The 8411-nt window shown below is 42.9% G+C and overlaps 1 long non-coding RNA gene across 1 annotated transcript; it reads left to right on the top strand.

Moving 5' to 3' along the window:
- The first annotated feature begins 780 nt into the window (after positions 1 to 780).
- Positions 781 to 8033, top strand: LOC138223316 (uncharacterized). The gene is made up of 2 exons (XR_011181742.1): positions 781 to 4574; positions 7072 to 8033. It is a non-coding gene; the product is annotated as an uncharacterized lncRNA (long non-coding RNA).
- The last annotated feature ends 378 nt before the right edge of the window (positions 8034 to 8411 follow it).

Raw genomic sequence — 8411 nt, 5'->3', positions numbered from 1 at the left:
AAGAATATTGCAAATGCTTTTCATATCTTTTTCAGACTATCATCAGATTTTCAGTATTTCTGCCTGCATAGACTATCAAGCTTTGCTGCACAGAAAGCTTTAGTTTTATATCGTTATTTTCTGCTTCTTTCTTTATAGCTTAAATATATCTTATGGGAACAAACAAAAGTTTTTTTTGTAAGCGCCTATCTAAGGGAATGGATCATTTGCATTTGCTTTGTGCTTTAGTTCTATGCTGGATAATGGCATAATATACTGTATTTTATTGTGGGGGTTGTAATTGCAGTAATTCAATGTTGTAAGCCTCTAATTAAAACAATTATTTTTTATAATATTTAGTCATCCTGTATCTTGCTTTGTACCATTTGGTTTTCTAATCTTACAGTACATTCTTTCAGTTTTCACAAAACATTCTCTTTAGTTTTTGTTTGTAATATGTTTTCGTCACAGTAAGCTCAACTTGCGTTCATTAAAAAAGATGCAGCCCTAAATGAATGCAGCCACTGTCTTGAATTCAAAAGGTTACTCATCACCTTAATAACCCTTTTCTGCTTGATAGCAATGTTAAAAATGGTAACTTCTAGGATTTGAGGAAGAATTTTAGCATTTACCTTTTTTAAGTGTATAAGATAGTGACTAGTTGGCTTTAAAAAATGCTTTTTACCCAGCAACAGTATGAAAGAACAATTGCAAGCATATTATTTGACATTTTAATAGTAATGGTACAACTGCAGGATGTCTAGCTCATTTCACACCTTTTGTTTATATTCTTCCTTTTGTCTGTATGCAAGGTAGAACTGCTTCTTAAGAAGAATGTGGTCAATTACAAAGAAATGTTTGTAGAGAGAAAAAACAACTCCTAATATGGAAACTTAGAAAGAGCTTCCTGTGTGAATTTGCTGTATAAAACTCATTGCATTTATCATCTCGGTGGAGAGGTTACTCAAGGCTCTGTATGAGAGGCTGCTCTCAGATCTGCATGATTATATCCTCCCCATGCGCATGTATAAAGGGACTCTGCTTGACCACACCTAACCTGAGTGAAGACTTTTCTTCGACAATTTCTTGGCGCTGCGGGCAGGGTCACAAACCCCTGTGGAGAGGGAATTTTTTCCTAACGAGTGAGCAACAACAGACCACAGTGCACACCATAAGAGGTAAGGGAGCCTTTTGAAATTCCCTGAGTGGTTGCTGTTGTCGCTTGATCGTAGAAGGGATTTTCCCAATTCAACAGGGTACGTGATCCGAGTTTTATTGTGTGGTCGGGTGGACTCTTAAGAAATCGGTGGGTTCGAGTCCCACTAAGTCCGGGTTTGAGTCCCGGCAGAAATCGGTGGGTTAGAGTCCCACCAAGTCTGGGTTCGAGTCCTGGCAGAAATCGGTGGGTAAGAGTCCCACTAAGTCCGGGTTCGAGTCCTGGCGAGAAGGAAAATAAAAAGTTATAGTCCGGGTTAGATTTTTAAAGTTCATGAACTGTGAAGCTAGAGTAATAGGTGTAAGGGAAAATATTTATCAACCGAAAGAGGCGCCAGGGATAATAATAGATTTTTGCATATAGTAGAATATAAGTGTAAGTATATATATATTAAAAAAAATATAGAGAAGAAAACTGCAGAATTATATTTTGAACTATGTGTATTACTTATAAGGAACTTATTAACATTTGTGTTGGAGACAAATGTATTTGGATCACTAAACCTCTGCTGTTTAAATAATATAGGTAGTTTCTTAGTAAATATGGGAAATAATCTGAGCTCTCAAAATGTGCCAGTGCCTCAAAAGGGAACTTGCACATGATTTATATATGATAATTAGGGGCCCATAACTATGAAGGATCTTTGTAAGTGATCAGAATGGACAGGGGAAAGTGGAATTAGGAAAAAGAGGTTTCCTGAAGATGGGATATATGACAGGGAGAAAATAGAAAGTTTAAGGGGAAAGTTAGAAGAGAAGGAGAAGAAAGGAAAGAAAGTGAATTGGAAAACTTATATGTCATAGAAAGAGGAATCACAGAAATGATGGGAAGCTTCAAAAAAGGGTAGTCTTGAAAATAAAGAACAGCAAGCTGCAGCTAAAGTCATGGCCATGCGTACTAGAAAGAAAGTCTCCACCGAGATTAGAAAGCGGTCCGGAGCCAGAGCCTTTTTTCCTCTGAGCACGATCATGGTGACTGGAACCCTCACTATTATAAACCATATCGTCCACCTCCACAGGCTTCTCCCAGTGCACCAACACCAACCTATTCTGTTGGCAAATGGGGAGTTGTAATTGATCCTCCATCTGCAGACATGCGCTCACAAATGGGGCACTGTCAAATTCAACAATTGCGGCAACTTCCACCTGCACAATCAGACAGAGGACCGGTACCTGGTGCAGTGGGAGAACACCCACTGGGTTCAGGGTTTTCAGGGGCAAGTGGCTTTGTTCGTGAAATGCCAATGTGTGCTTTTCCAGGTCCAGAAGGAACTCCAGCATATGTACATTGACCTTGGTCTCTAGTGAATTATTTGCATTACTCAAGTCTTTTCCTAAATTGCCTGATGATCGTAAAGAATTTAAAAGAAAGTTAAGCCTCATTATTGATTGTTATAAGCCTAATTACAGTGACATAACCTTGTTGCTAGATCATATTGGTCCTAAAGGTTTACAACATCCTCAAAAAACAAAAAAAACGAGGAGACAGATTGGCCGACACATGACCCAAATGATGAGGCGGTGTGAATAAAAATCATTTCCCTAATGACTGACTTGATCAGTATTTGGTTCAGTTAAACAGTTAGGGATCTTTGAGGACATGATCATCAAGCCCCATAGCTCTAGATGAGATTTTAAAGTGCTAGGCTTCTCTTTGCTAGGATGCTCTCAGATGCTCTCTGTGTCTGACTGCTGTGAGCAGATGTTTTTTTCTGCAGCAACATATAGGATGGCTGTTTAGACAGTGTAGACTGACTTTGAGACTCACTGCCAACTTCCCTTCATTAACCTGTCTGCCTTTGTTGCGAGTCATGTAAAGAGACAACCTTTGTTGAAATTGTCCTGTATCTGTTATAGGAAAAGTATTGAGACCATTGATAGCTCACAATAATAACTACTGTATGTCCTTAACGATTCGCTCTTCAAGGCAGTGTCAAATTTATCATGTTAAATTAGCTTGTGTTTTGTTTTTGTAATAAACTTCTGATGGCTCTTTGATCTGTTGTTAAAGCTGCTAAGATGCCACCCTCGTGCTCTGCTCAACAAGCTGAATTGTTTGTTTCTACCCATGCATATTGCTTAGAAAAAGAAAAATCTTTTAATATCTTTACAGACTCATTATATGCTTATGACGTAGTGCACGATTTTGGCACTCTGTGGAAAGAACAAGGGTTTCTTACTTCAAATGACACCCTTATCTAGCATACAAGTCTAATTTCAAATCTGCTGACTGCTATACTCTCACCAGCTTCTGCTGCAGTTGTGAAGTGCGAGGTGCGCACAGGAAGATCAGAAAGTATTTTGTTGGAGCGCACTCAGACTCCTTCCTTAAGTGGCATGACTGCTCTGCAGGCAGCTACTGATGAGAGGGAACAGGAGTCTTGGGTGGGCTCTGGTTTCTGTTATAATACTGCTAAGGGACTGTGGGTCTCCCACGACGGCCGCGTGGTGGCACCCCGTTTCCTATTCCCATGGTTTGCCCGCCTGGCGCACGGTGAGGGCCATACGGGCAAAGGGGGGATGTGTCAGATGGTGCAAACTCAATGTTTGCCCCTGGATTCACCAGTGTAGCGGAACAGCTGAGAAAACAATGTGTAATTTATCAGCAGCATAACCCTGGAAAGGGTCCAAAAGTTGCTACCTCTGCACATTCTCCACCATGGTGACCTTTTGTACATACTATATACATATTGATTTTGTACAGATGCCAAAGTGTTGTGGGTACGAAAATGTGTTAGTGATTGTGGATATGTTTTTTTTAAATGGGCTGAGGCCTCACTTGCAGAAAAGCTGATACCACTAGTGTTGTAAAAATTTTAATGAGAGATTTGGTGTGTTGATTTGGGAACCCAGGGATGATTTCTAGAGACCGAGGAACTCATCTCACTGGATAAATCATGAAAGAAATGTGTAAGGCCTTACAAATAACACAGCACCTACACTGCCCATATCACCCTCAGTCTGCAGGAGCAATGGAGAGACAAAATGGAATCCTGAAAAACAAATTAGCTAAAATTTGCAAACAAACTGGCTTTAAATGGCCTGATGTGCTGCCCATTGCATTGATGGACATGTGGTCATCCACGAACAGAAGAACTGGACTCTCGCCATATGAGGTCCTGATGGGCAGGCCTGTGAGGTTGCCGGTATCTCCTCCCTTAACATTGAAGGAAATGGATATTCATCAAATGGATGATGCAATATTGTCCCTTTGCATTGGTCTAACTCGAGCTGTCAAGGCTTTTCATTCGCAGGTGCAAGCAGCGCAAGCTGAACCAGCAACTGAAGACTGTCACTCCTTTCAGCCGGGTGACTTCATCTATATCAAGGACCACTGACTAAAGAACACACTGCAACCTAGGAGGGAAGGCCCTTTCCAGGTTCTACTCACCACCCACACCGCAGTAAAATGTCAGGGCAAGACCACTTTGATCCACTCATCGCACTGCAAGAAGGCCCACCTATCTCCAGAGGGAGAGAACAGCGCGGACTCCAATCAGAACCCTATCACCCCAAATTCCAGTGCTTAGTTTTCATCTGTGTTCTGGCCTTCGTAATTTGTTTTCCCCTCCTGTGGGAAGGGGTAGATGAAACTGCAAATAATAACACCGGAAACTGTTCCCTGACTTGGGAACCACCACTGGCCAAATCAGGAGGCCCTGAAGCAGATGACACCAGTCCCGTGCCACCAGGAACATCGCAGGCCCGGAGTAGAGGCCCAGAAGAAGATGATGGGCAGAACGTGAATTAAGTACAGACTGAAAAGAAACTGTGAAGTGATGAGCACACCCATGATAAGGGAGTGAACGGCATAAATACATTTTTAGCTGTCACATTTGTATGCGAGCAGAGAGAATTAGAGTTCGTGTTGGGTTTGCACAGCGGTGTCAAAAAAAAAAAACTGCTGTCGGGGGGGTTACCCTTGGGAGTGATTCCCCTAGATGCAAATGATTATTGTGGTTTGTTTGTTCATAAGATGTTTGGCAGGTATGGAACAAAGAGAAATTTTACAACTTCAGTTAGAATTGTTCTGGAAAATGGCACAGCTGAGGCAGGGGGACAATGTGTAGATTTTTCTAAGAGTTATTACGCAGCTGTTGACCTATCTTGTAAGCTCCCTAAGATTATGCTGGGCTCCAGTCTACCTGTGCTGTAAGAACTAAAGGCACAAGATTTTTAGGAAATTCCATCTGTCGATTTAATTTCACGAAGAACGTAATGAGTGAGAAAGAGGATGCCTCAATAACAAGTAGAGAAGTCACATTTTGATATGGTCCTGGTGACAATAAGACCTTTATGCTAACTAGCTTTAAAGAATCCACACCTCGGCCATCCCTACACGGTACTTTTTGGATTTGCGGGGAGCACTGGCTGCCTGAGGGATGGTCGAGATCATGTTATTTAGGATGTGGTGCTCATATCAGGTTACAGAAAAAGCCCCTTCCAGTCTAAGCCTGTTTGCCAGAAGAGGAAGATCATGGAAACTGAAAGGTTCTTTGCTATTGCCTTTTCGCCATATGGAGGGGCAAAGCTGGTCTTTGAAGCTGCAGTATAAAGAAGGTTGATTCATTGGAGAGATTGGCAAGTGAGACAACCAAAGGTCTTCAATCAATAAATGTGGAATTGGTGGCACTGGGGACTGTTGCAATGCAGAATCATATGGCACTGGACTACCTTTTGGCTGCCCAGGGCGGTATGTGTGCTGTGATAGGCTCTGAGTGTTGCACCTATATTCCAGATGATTCTGAACATATCAACAACCTGGCTGAGAAGAAATATCTTAACTATAATCCTGATGATTTGGGAATTTGTAGTTGGATGAAGAATTTATTTGGACCCTGGGGTGCTACCCTAGTGCAGTATATTTTCTATGGGTTTGTGATTTTGGTTATCATTATTGTTAGTTCTGTGCTTAGAGAAACTATGCTCACTATGTCTTATCAAAGTAACTAATCTTAAGCCTGTCCGAATATCTCCAACTCTGCTGCAACCTTATGAAAGTGAAGATGAAGATAAAGCATTTTTGGAAATGTGTGTTATAGAAGTGTAAAAGAGTGTAGTTGTCCTTAAAAGGACAAAAGGGGGGAATGAGGAAGAATTTTAGCATTTACCTTTTTTAAGTGTATAAGATAGTGACTAGTTGGCTTTAAAAAATGCTTTTTACCCAGCAACAGTATGAAAGAACAATTGCAAGCATATTATTTGACATTTTGATATTAATGGTACAACTGCAGGATGTCTAGCTCATTTCACACCTTTTATTTATATACTTCCTTTTGTCTGTATGCAAGGTAGAACTGCTTCTTAAGAAGAATGTGGTCAATTACAAAGAAATGTTTGTAGAGAGAAAAAACAACTCCTAATATGGAAACTTAGAAAGAGCTTCCTGTGTGAATTTGCTGTATAAAACTCATTGCATTTATCATCTCAGTGGAGAGGTTACTCACGGATCTGTATGAGAGGCTGCTTTCAGATCTGCATGATTATATCCTCCCCATGCGCATGTATAAAGGGACTCTGCTTGACCACACCTAACCTGAGTGAAGACTTTTCTTCGACAGATTTGAGGCCAGGTTCTACTGTAATTATTTACTCGTTTTCAATAGTCACTAGAGATAAAATGAAGCTAAAAATGTCACTACTAAATGTGTTGAAGTCCTTAGCATATGGTAGATGACTGTGAAGTCATACTCCTGCAGGATCTCAATCCACCTCACCATTTGCCGAGACTACAGCCAGCAGCTCCCTCCAGGTGATGCAATAATTCCTCTCGGCCTTATCGAGCGCCCAGCTAATGTGCACGACGACCCTCTCCCCGTCTGGCCCTTCCTGTGCTAGCACTGTGCCTACCCCCGTCTCACTGTCGTCTGTATCCAGCACATAGGGCAGCGTCGGAGCCAGGAAGGCCAGGACGGGGGCCCACACCAGTGCTCCCACCCTCTCCCGCCAAAACGCCTCCGGAGGGCCGACGCCAACGCTGCGTAGTTGTAACGCTGGTCCCTGGGTACATCCAGCAGCGCCTGGCAGGCCTTCCCCTCCAGAACCGCAGCGAACTGGCCCGCCATCACCAGTCGTTTGCCCAGGCTGCCATCTGAAACTGGGCCTCAGAGAGTTGCCATGGAACCTCCCCGTTATATCAGCTCGGTCGCATCGGTGCTGGCTGGACCCTGCTGGTCTGGCATCTCCTTCCCAACACATGGCCTGAGGCGAAACAGGAAAGGGTCCCTCCTCCGCCGAGTGAGCCACCGTTGGGTAGCCCTGATGAGGGCTGTGGCCACCGGTGGCACTGAGGAACCGTTCCGGCCCCTGGCGGCTGCTGCTCGCCCCCAAAAGGTGCTTTAGGGGGTTGCTCGGCTGCTGGGGGAACCGGCGCTTCTCCGAGTCCGACATCAACGGCTGCTCATTGTCCATTCTCCCACTCTAACACCAATGTAGTATTTTTGGGTTCGGCGAGGATGGACACAGTGACTCAGACCCTTGTTGGCTGAAAAACGGCGCTTTATTTTTTGGCAGAGCCAGCACAGCATCCCCACGCTCATGCGCCAGCAGAGAGAGAGAGAGAATGAGTGAGTGCCAGAGAGAGCAAGAGAAAGAGAGAAACACACTGGGCTCTGTTCGGGTCATTACAGAGGGATAGGATGGCAGTCGAGTACAAGTATAACAGGGGTGTGAAACCAGGGAACTATTTATAAGAATCCGGACAATCTCCCCAGACTGGTCAGCAGCCTTACTCGCCCCCCCCCCATTGCCCACTGCCCACTGCCCCCAAATGCGCTACAATATTAAAAATATTTAAGAAGTTGCTGTTCATAAATTAATAAATGAGTATGAAAGGAAAATGTTCTTGTTCTTGTTCTTCTTATTTACTGATTTAAATAAGAGTAAATGTTTTTGATAATTTCTTCCAGAAATGTTGGGTAAAAACTTTCAACCTCTAATAATGTGTTTTTTTTTTAATTCAACAAAACAGGTCCATACGTGTTGATGTAAAAAATGTTTTGGGGAGCTGATTCCTGACAGGTATGGCAAACCTTCCCACCCTGGCCAGTGAGCACTGGTGGGTCATGGGCTCCAGGTCTGATTAAGGTCTGGACTCACTTTGGTTGAAATTAGTTCAGTAGCCTGTTGTCTCTCCAGATGAGTGTGAAGCTCCAGGAAGTGCTAATCAAAAAGAAAGGATGGTACATATTTCCTTTTTTCTTCATACTAATTGAGAT

The sequence above is a fragment of the Lepisosteus oculatus genome, chromosome 16, assembly GCF_040954835.1.
Source record: "Lepisosteus oculatus isolate fLepOcu1 chromosome 16, fLepOcu1.hap2, whole genome shotgun sequence".
Lineage (NCBI taxonomy): Eukaryota > Metazoa > Chordata > Actinopteri > Semionotiformes > Lepisosteidae > Lepisosteus > Lepisosteus oculatus.
This window is presented reverse-complemented; position numbering and strand designations above follow the sequence as displayed.